A 9,882-nucleotide genomic window follows, 5' to 3' on the forward strand; every position below is an offset into this window, starting at 1 on the left:
GTTCTCATCTATTTTATATAATAGTAATTACCTTTTCTTTCTCAGAATCAACATTATTGCTTTAGAGAAGAAATTCCATACAAATGGATGTCAATTGGAAATCTTACAAAAATTAGTCAGGCCTAATGCAGCTGGCTAAAGGATGACACCACCACTACTCGTACCACCAGCAGGCTAGGTCATGGGCTGTCAGTGCCCTGGGGCTGCTGAAAACCCAACATGCCATCTCCATCCTCCCTCACATTTTAAAAGAAAATCAAGTATTTTACAAAATATATTTGTATTTTACAAAATATATTTATATTTTGAAACAATCTCCAACTTACTGATAAGTTGCCCCCCAAGACTTTCTTCCCGACATTTGAGAGTACGTTATCTACAGTGATGCCCCATCACCAGTAAATACTTTAGTGTGCATTTCCTACAAACAAGTATATTCTCCTGAGTAACTGAAATACAGCCATCAACACTGGGAAATTAACATGAAACTTTTGCTAGCATCTAATCTTCAGACAATGTTCAAATTTCCCCACTCATCCCAAAAATGTCATTTATTGCAAAAAAAAGCTCCAGTCCAAAACCATGTGCTCCATTTAATTGCCATTTTTCTCTTTTTAACACTTTTATTGCAGTATAATTTACATACCATACAATTATATACAAAGTATACAATTCAATGGTTTTTAGTATGTTCAAAGATGTATGCAACCATCATCACAGCAAATTTTAGAACATTTTCATCACTTTGAAAAGAAACTCCAAAAACTGTCATCCTCGTCTATCCTTTGCCACCCCTAAGCAAACACTAATTTACTCACTTTTTGTCTCTATGGATTTGTGTTTTCTAGACATTTACTATATATGGAATCATACTATATATGGTCTTTTGTAACTGGCTTCTTTCATTTAACAAATGTTTTCAAGATTCATCCATGCTGTAGCATGTACTAATATTTTATTCCATTTTGTGGCCAAATAATATTCCATTTTATGGATATAGTACATTTTGTTTATCCATTCATCAGTTAATGGGTATTTGAGTTGCCTTCACCTTTTGACTATTATAAACAATGCTGCTATAAACACTTGTGTACACATTTTTGTGTTTACAAATGTTTTCATTTCTCTTGGGTATACACCTAAGAGTAGAATTGTTGGTTTATGTGGTAACTCTATGTTTAATTGTTCAAGGAACTTGAACAAGGAATTGTTCAAGGAATGGACTGTTTTCCAAAGCAGCTGCCTCATTTTACATTCCCACCAACAGTGTAAGAGGGTTTGTATTTCTCCACATTCTCATCAACACTTGTTCTTACCTGACATTCTGAGTGGAGCCATCCAAATGGATGTGAAGAGGTATCTTGCTGTGGTTTTGATTTGCATTTCCTTGGTGACTAAGGCTGTCAAGCATCTCTTCGTGAGCTTATCATCCATGAGCATATCTTTCTTGGAGAAATGTCTATTCAGATCCTTGGTCTATTTTTATTTTTATTTATTATTTTTATTGAGTATAGTTGATTTACAAAGTTGCAGGTATACAGCAAAGTGATTCAGTTATATATATGTGTGTGTGTATTCTTTTTCAGATTCTTTTCTATTGTAGGTTATTACAAGATATTGAATATAATTCCCTGTGCTATACAGTATGTCTTTGTTGTTTATCTATTTTATATATAATATTGTGTATTTGTTAATCTCAAATTCTAATTTTTTCTCTCCCCACCTTTGTCTATTTTAAAATTGGGCTATTTGTCTTCTTATTATTGCGTTGTAGGGGTTTTTGCATATTCTGGAGACAAGTACCTTAGCAGATATATGATTTGCAAGTATTTTCTTCCATTTTGTAGTTGTTTTTTACACTTCTTGATGGTATTCTTTAAAGTACAAAGATTTTAATCTCAATGAAATCCAAAGTGTCCATTTTTTCTTTTGTTGCTCATACATTTGCTGTCAGATTGAAGGATTCTTTGCCAGATTCAAGCTTATGATGATTTACTACTGTTTCTTCTAAGAGCTGTGCAGTTTTAGCCTTTATATTTAGGTCTTTGATCCCTTTTGAGTTAATTTTATAAATAGTATGAGGTAAGGATCTAACTTTATACTTTTACATGTGGTTATCTAGTTGTTCCAGCATCATTCGTTGAAAAGACTATTCTTTTCCACATTGGTCTTGGCACCCTTCTTGAAACAGTTGATCATAGGCACATGAGTTCACTTCTGGACTCTCAAACTATTGCATTAACTTGTTTATCCTCATGCCTGTGCCACACTTTCTTGATTACTGTTGCTTTATAGTAAGTTTTGAAATCAGAAAGTGAGTTCTCCAATTTGTTCTTTTTCAAGAAATTTTTTTGGGGGGTCAGGCAATTAGGTTTATTTATTTGCTTATTAGAGGTGCTGGGGACTGAACCCGGGACCTCGTGCATGCAAGGTACACACTCTACCACTGAGCTGTACCCTCCCCCAAGAATGTTTTGATTCTTCTGGATCTTTTGAATTTTCATATAAGTTTTAGAATCAGCTTGTAAACTTCTACCAAGCAGTCAACTCGGATTCTGATAGGACTTGTTTGAATATGTATTTCAATTTGGGGAGTAGTGTTATCTTAAAAATATTAAACCTATTGATCCATGAATAGGATGTTTTCCCAATTATTTATATATTCTGTAATTTCTTTTGATAATGTTTTATAGTTTTCAGAGCATAAGTTTTACAGTTTTTTGTTAGATTTATTCCCGTGAATGCTATTGTAAGTGAAATTGTTTTCTTAATTTCATTTTGGTTGTTAATCCTTGGTTGTTAATAGTAATCTTTCCTTGGCTTTACCTAATGGATTTTGGACTGAATTGTTTAGGAAGGAGAGGGGAAGAAGTGGAAGAGAGGAGAAAGAAAGGAAGAAATAAAAGAGGAAACTTGTTTTAAAGGTACACTAAATAATGTCTCCCTCTGTGTTCTGCACTCTGCTTAATATCCTACAGTGCCGCTTGCGAATCCCCCTGCCCCTAAATGATGATAGTAGCGTACATTAAGTGCTTATTATATGCCAGGTAGGGTTCTAAAGACTTCACACATATAATGCATTTAATTCCTGTAACAACCTCCTGAGGTGAATGTTGTTACTGTCCCCTCTTTACAGAAGACTGAGCATAGAGAGGTTAAGTTACTTGCCCAAGGCCTCAAAGCTACTTAGTAAAGTGAGAATATGATCCCAGGCTGTTTGCCTCCAGAACAAATGCTCTTAACCTCTACCGTCTACCAACACAAGGCCAGAATCCATTTATTCAGCTATTTTGACCCCTGAAGGAGATAAGTAAGAGCTTGAAGAGTGATTTGGGGGGGGGGGGGGTTACCACTGACAACTCAATGCTTCACAATAAAGAAACTGCTCTATTCATCTGCCTTCAGCTTTTCGCATGTAGAGATTTTGTTCAATAAATGAAAAAAGATCTCTACTGGCCTAGTAATAATACTTTTCTGAACAGTGCAAACATGGACAAACATCTAAAGCGGTATACACAGAAGAGCTGGTCGAAGATACATGAAAGTTCATAATCAGGTTGATTAGATTTGTTTTTACTTTATCTTGATTTTGATGTAGAACGTCGGAATACATCACATGTTTAAGAATTAGTCTAATAAGGGACATACAGCACCTATGCAAAGACAATCACACTGTTTCACTTTCAGAAATAAAAGACTTGAATAAATGGATAAACATCCTGTTGCTTGTTAGGTAGGGTTCATGGTAAAGAGAACACAATAGTAAAGAGAGTAAATAGGAAAGAAGATCAAGTACTGTGTGTAGTGATTCTCAATTTTGCCTGCATATTAGAATCACTTAATTTATAAGTTTAAAAAAATCTAGGTTGGGGACTCACTGCAGACCAATTAAATAAGGATCTCTGGTAAAGAGCCCAGGTGATTCTAATGTCAGCTGGGATTGACTACTATTATGGTATAAAAGAAAAGAGAAAATAGTTTAATGGAAATACTTGTCCTAATAAAATTTAAAATATATTTCAAAGTTTAAAATTTATTACAAAATATTTCATTTTTCTGATAGTAGATTACAAAACAAAAGAGATAATGGAAACAGGAAAAAAAAAAAGTCAGAAAGTGTGACCCAAATCTGTTTAAGTTGGGTAAAATAAAGACAGTATGAAAATAATTTTTTATTTACAAAATGTTGTAGAAAAATTACATTTTGTGGGGAAATAATCATTTGGGTCCATATTTTGTATATATCATAATAAATTACAAATTGGTTAAAAAGTGGGAAACTGGAATGGATAGTTACAGTGGAACTGTTAAAAATAGTTTTAACCCAGAAGATAACTCTTTTTAAAGGGAGTGGCTTATTTTAAAGGATAAGGAAGTGGTATTTGAACAATTAGACTAATTCCCCAAGAATTGTTGGGATTCCTAGAGTAACAAAAAGAAAACAGACTTACAACTGAATAAACTGTTGATGGAAAGGGTGTTCAAAACTTGATTGGCCATTTAGGGCTTATTCAGATAAAGGAACAAGTTTTTCCCCAAAAGACCTATCTTCCCTTAGCAATACCATTGCAATTGAAGGAAAAAAATTCATTTCTCAAACATTTCCCCCCACCAAATCTGAAGTATAATCTGGGAGCAAGAATGTGTACTCTATTGTAAAAATTATTTTCACTAATCCCAAAGAGAGAGACTGAGAGAATGAGCTCTTGCCTTGCAAAGAAGAGGGACTCAACTCCGGTATCTGTCATGCACTTCCAGAATTCTCTGCCAGTGGACCATGGTTAAAGGACCGGGTATAAGGCCGAGTGAAGATTCAGACGTCATGATTTTGCCCAGGGTTGTAGGCAATGCCTACTCTGTTCTTTCTTGGTAAACACGTTTCTTCACTTACCTAAGGGAGTGACTCAATCAATTTTTGGCATGTTTCTCATTTAGGAGAGGGCCAAAACTCATCCTGGGTGCTGAAGGCTTCTGCGGTTTCCCAGGTTTCCCGTGCTGGAACTTGAATTCAGACACTGTAGGGAGTTTCTGCCAAGGAGCTATCCAAGCATGTCCCTGGTGCTCTAAACGACAATATGAGAAAGTATTGGACGAAGAAAAAATGTCCTAATGCCAATGGATTATTGAAACAGAAAGATACTGCTTGGCCACCTGACTCACTTCTTAATGTTCTTGATAGGATCCTTTGGTTCAAAAGAACTTCATTTATTTTATGTAATGCAGGGATTTATCAGAAAGCTGTATCAGCTTAAAAATCTAGAAAATGCCAAAGAACCAGGCCTCGTGGAGAAGAAGGACCGATACGGAACAGGGGCTTACAGCCAGAACCAGAAGCCAAGGCAGCTCTAAGAAACTGAGGAGCTGTGGTGCTGGGTTTTCACTCTAGGGGTCCATCGTTAATGGGTCTCAGCTATTCTCCAAGCAGTTGTCTGCATCTCTGTCTCTGTCCACCTTTTTGCCAGCTCCAACTAGCAATGTCTCTTCTATTCTGAATAACTTCGCTCTGCCTCATGGTGTGCATCCTCATAGCTCCTGCTTTCTCAGAACAATGGGCTGTCCTGGCCCCTGTTGCACCTTATCATCATTCTCCCTCAGGATTCACTTTCCACTGCTAACTACATCATTTTCTCAGTATTTCTTGGTTCAAAGCATTAACGAATTTGATTGTCCAGATCACCTTTTAGATCTAGGACATGTCACAGGACACTGACTAACTTAAGATCTGGCAGTTTTGGGGTCAGTTGCCCAGCTTTGGTTCAATCAGTATAGTGTAAAATGGACTACCAAGGAGTGCTTTTTAAGTAGGAGCTATGGGCCAAAACGTCTTCCCTACAAAGGGCTCTGGCATGGTATCTGATCCACATGACAAGTATATGGATAAATAGATGGATGGATGGGTGGATGGATGGATGGATAACAGACAGGCAGACAGGAAGTATTTTGTCCTTAGAGAAGTAAGGTATGACTGGTTAGGGAGAGAGACTTAATACGGGTTGAACAATTGAGCAGAGAGAACTGCATTTGCACATTGCAATATTTGAATGAGATCTGATCCCAGTCCTTAGGAACCAAGTAATGCACAGGCCCTCATTGGACTGGCTATTAATGCCAAGTCTTCCTTCTTAGGGAAATGAGACAGATTTCCCCCAAATTGCTTCACACAGTTCTGGCTGTTCCTTCACTTAGTGCCTGGTCTTCTCTAGCCTTTCCCTATTAGTTTTCCCAAGGTTCATCTCCCAAATGGGGCAATCACATAAGGTACTAAGAATGGTGCCTAGTTTGTGGTATGCACTGAGCAAATGAGCTATTATTAGCCTTATACTTTTCATTCATTGAAAAAATATTTAGACAGTGGGCTGCTTTTGGCTGAATAAAACAGAATCCTAAATACAGAGGCTCAACCAAATAGGTGAAGCACTCCTGTTACATCCCTTGAATGAACAGATGCAAATCCCTGCCCTCACGTAATAGTAAGTTTAGAGACACAGATAGCCTTCCAGAATGGCAACCCACAATGCCATCAAGGATCCAGTCTCCTATCTTTCTATTCAGTCATCCTTAACAGGTGGTTTTCATCTTTGTGTTTGTCACCACACAGGCAAATAGTCCTCATTCTTGGCACTTACAGCCACTCTAACCATACTCCAGGTAGAAAAGAGGAGGAAGGGATAATACCTTTATCAGGAAACTAAGCTTCTCAGAAATGCCCCAGCAGTCTTCTGTTTACAGCTTATTGGCCAAAATTTCCTCACTAGTCTCAGTGGCTGCAAGGGAAGCTGGGCACACTGCCACTCTGGACAAAAATCAGGATTCTATTGGTCAGGAAGAGGGAAATGGATCTGGGGTAGAAAACTAGCAGTGTCTCAGGCTCATCCTTCCCAGGCACTGAGAACCACAGCACCAGCCCTTGAAAGCTGGTAGGGGAGAGGTAAACAGTATCTGAATAGCATGATAAAGATCCTGAGAGGTGCTGATCATGGGAGCACATAAAAGGGACACCTAATTTGTATGTGAAAGGTCAGAAAAGGCTTGCTGAAGGAAATCATAGCTAAGACAAGAAGCATAGGTAGGAACTGGCCAAGTAAAGAGAGAACATGTACAGTTCAGAGGTGACTGGGTCCTCTCTGGGAGCAGAATGCAGCTCCCTATCGATAGAGAAGAGCACTGTGGGGAAGGGGAGATTGGAGGTAAGCAGGAGCCAGAGCATGAAGGACTTCAGAGGCCATTTTGAGGAACTTACCAAAGGAAGTGAGAAGCCACTGGGGAATTTTAAGCAGGAGACAGATTTTGTTTGCTAGGTTTTAAAACTGGAGTGCAAAAATCATTAAATCCACAGCAATTACCTTTAAGTGCCACTGGATTTGCTGTCCCTTCTTAATGTACCGGGAAATTCACATTCACCTAGGCCAGGTCATTTCTCCTTTACAGGAGTGCCCTCAGTTAGCCACTGCATACGGAAGCTGGGAGCTATCTTGGCATAAACCTCTTAACATTTTGGTTTTCCTCTCAAAACATAATGCTGCAAGTAAATTTGGCTTTTTTGTTTGTTTGTTTCTAAATGCTGTCCCTATCAGGAATGATCATCTTTTGACTATTTTCTTTATTCTTCAATGTTCATGCTCAACTAAAGTATCTTTTAAGAATCAATCAAGGCTTATCTATGAGGCGAAGTACACACTGAAATCATGAGTAACCTAAGTAATCTCCAGCCTATTTGAACTAGATCACCTAACTCTAAGTAGAATATTCACTTTTCCTGATTAGAAATAAGGCCACACATCTGACTAATCTCCCAGCTCACAAGTTACTTCTGGACAGTGTTAAATACGTAGTGTGGCACAGAAGCAGTGTCTACCGCAATAGCACTGGATATACTGGTATCTTTGGAGCACGACTTAAAAAATACTAACTTATTAGAAAAGTTTCTTTTTATGACTGTATTTATCTGGAATATTTCAGTCTCTATTTCAATCGGCTTTTCAAAGACCAGGGTGTTATAATATTCTCTTAACTGAACAGCCATTTGCAACCCACTCTCCACACCCCATTCCTGATCTTTTTTTTCCCCCGTGGCAATTTATCACTGTTTAGCATACTATATAATTTACTTCTTTTCTATGGTTTGTCTCCCCTCACTACATGTAAGCTCTTTGAGAGCAGGTATTTTTATCTGTTTTGTTCAGTGATATATTAGCAGTGGCTAATAATGCCTAAAATATGGAAGGCATTTAAATATTGTTAAAAGAATTTACAAATGGATTATTATCCCTGTTTCCTCTATGACCACCTTCTGTCCTGCCGAGGAAGGGCCAAACTCATCTCTGAACTTTCTGCACAGTTTCTTCTCTTTTTGGCTAAATCCTACCTATCTTTCAAGCAACAGAATCAACAAGTTGCTGAAAGGCAGCAATTACATACAAGACACTATTTCAGCAAGCAAATCCACTTTCAAAAGCAAGGCACCATCCTTTTCTTCACATTGGTGGCTTTAAATGCCATTCACCACAAACTAAACATACTAATATTCATTTATACTAAAAGTTACTCCATACTGTCATTATTGCACATTTAAAAAAATAATATGGCACACTGGAAAGACTCAGGCGTCCTGCTAACATGAATTAGCCAGTGTATTTTAGTGAAACTGAAATTCTGGAAAGGCTGTTATGAATACTTTCCAAGGATTCCTGAACTATTCATTAATATGTAATTCCTATAGAAAATCTTTTTCACCACTGGCACTAGGATCTTCCTTCTTGCTGAAAAGACTAAATTATAATCTCCACAAAAGTAGGTCTTATTTATCAGTATCTCCAATGACAACAGTATCTGACCCACAGTAAATGCTCAATGTTGTTTTTTGAAACGAGCACTTTATACCTTTACCGCTCATTTTCAAGTGCCTAATCTGATGGTCAATGTACTGAACAAATACATAGCCTACCCGTAACCCTGCTGGGTCACTGGAACAGTGCAAGAACCAGGTGACTTGTGTTTAAATTGTGATAGACAGAATTCTAAAATGGGTCTCCAAAATATCCCACTCTAATCCCTCAAACTAAATATAAGACGTTATATCTGTGATGTTACCTGGCAAAAGGGATTTGCAGATATAAAGTTATAATCAGTTAACACTGAGTTAATCAAAAGGAAGATTATTATGGTAAAATATAAACACACAAACCCTTTAGAAGCAGAGTTTGTCTTATAGCAAAGAAGTCAGTCAGATTCCAAGAAGGAGGATTCAGTGCACTGTTGCTAGCTTGGAAAGAAGGGAGCCAAGGTGTCAAAAAGGTGGGTTTCAAAAGGAGCTAAGAGTGGCCCATGACAGCCAGCAAGGAAATGGGGACTTCAGTTCTACGTACCAGAAGGATCTGAACTCTGCCAACAACTGAACGAGCCTGGAAGCAGGTTCTTTCCCTGGAGACTCCAGACAAGAGCACATCCTGGCTACTACTTGATCTCAATCTGTGAGACCCTAGGCAGAGAACTCAGTCAAGTGCTCCTGGCACTCTGACCTACAGAACTGTAAGACAATAAACAGTGGTGGTCTTAAGCTCCTAATTCTGTTAAGCAGCAATAGAAAACAAATAAAATCATTCTGTACTAGAAAGTGCTTTTTCACAAGACCAAATCCTCCAATTACATCAGGTTTTTAACTGATTCATTTGAATACTATTATGTAAGCCCTACTCTGCTTTTCCATTTTCTGAATTTGTTTTACTGCTTTCCTTTTCATTGTCCACGGAAACACTACCTAGGAAAAAATCCTACCCAACATTAGTTTTTTCATATGAAAACAAGGTAAGTTAAGGTACTAAGAAAAAGTTTCTTTGGACAGTATCCAGCCTGTAATACTGCACTTTTACTTAAGAGCAATAA

Source organism: Camelus ferus, chromosome 1, assembly GCF_009834535.1.
Source record: "Camelus ferus isolate YT-003-E chromosome 1, BCGSAC_Cfer_1.0, whole genome shotgun sequence".
Classification (NCBI taxonomy): Eukaryota; Metazoa; Chordata; class Mammalia; order Artiodactyla; family Camelidae; genus Camelus; species Camelus ferus.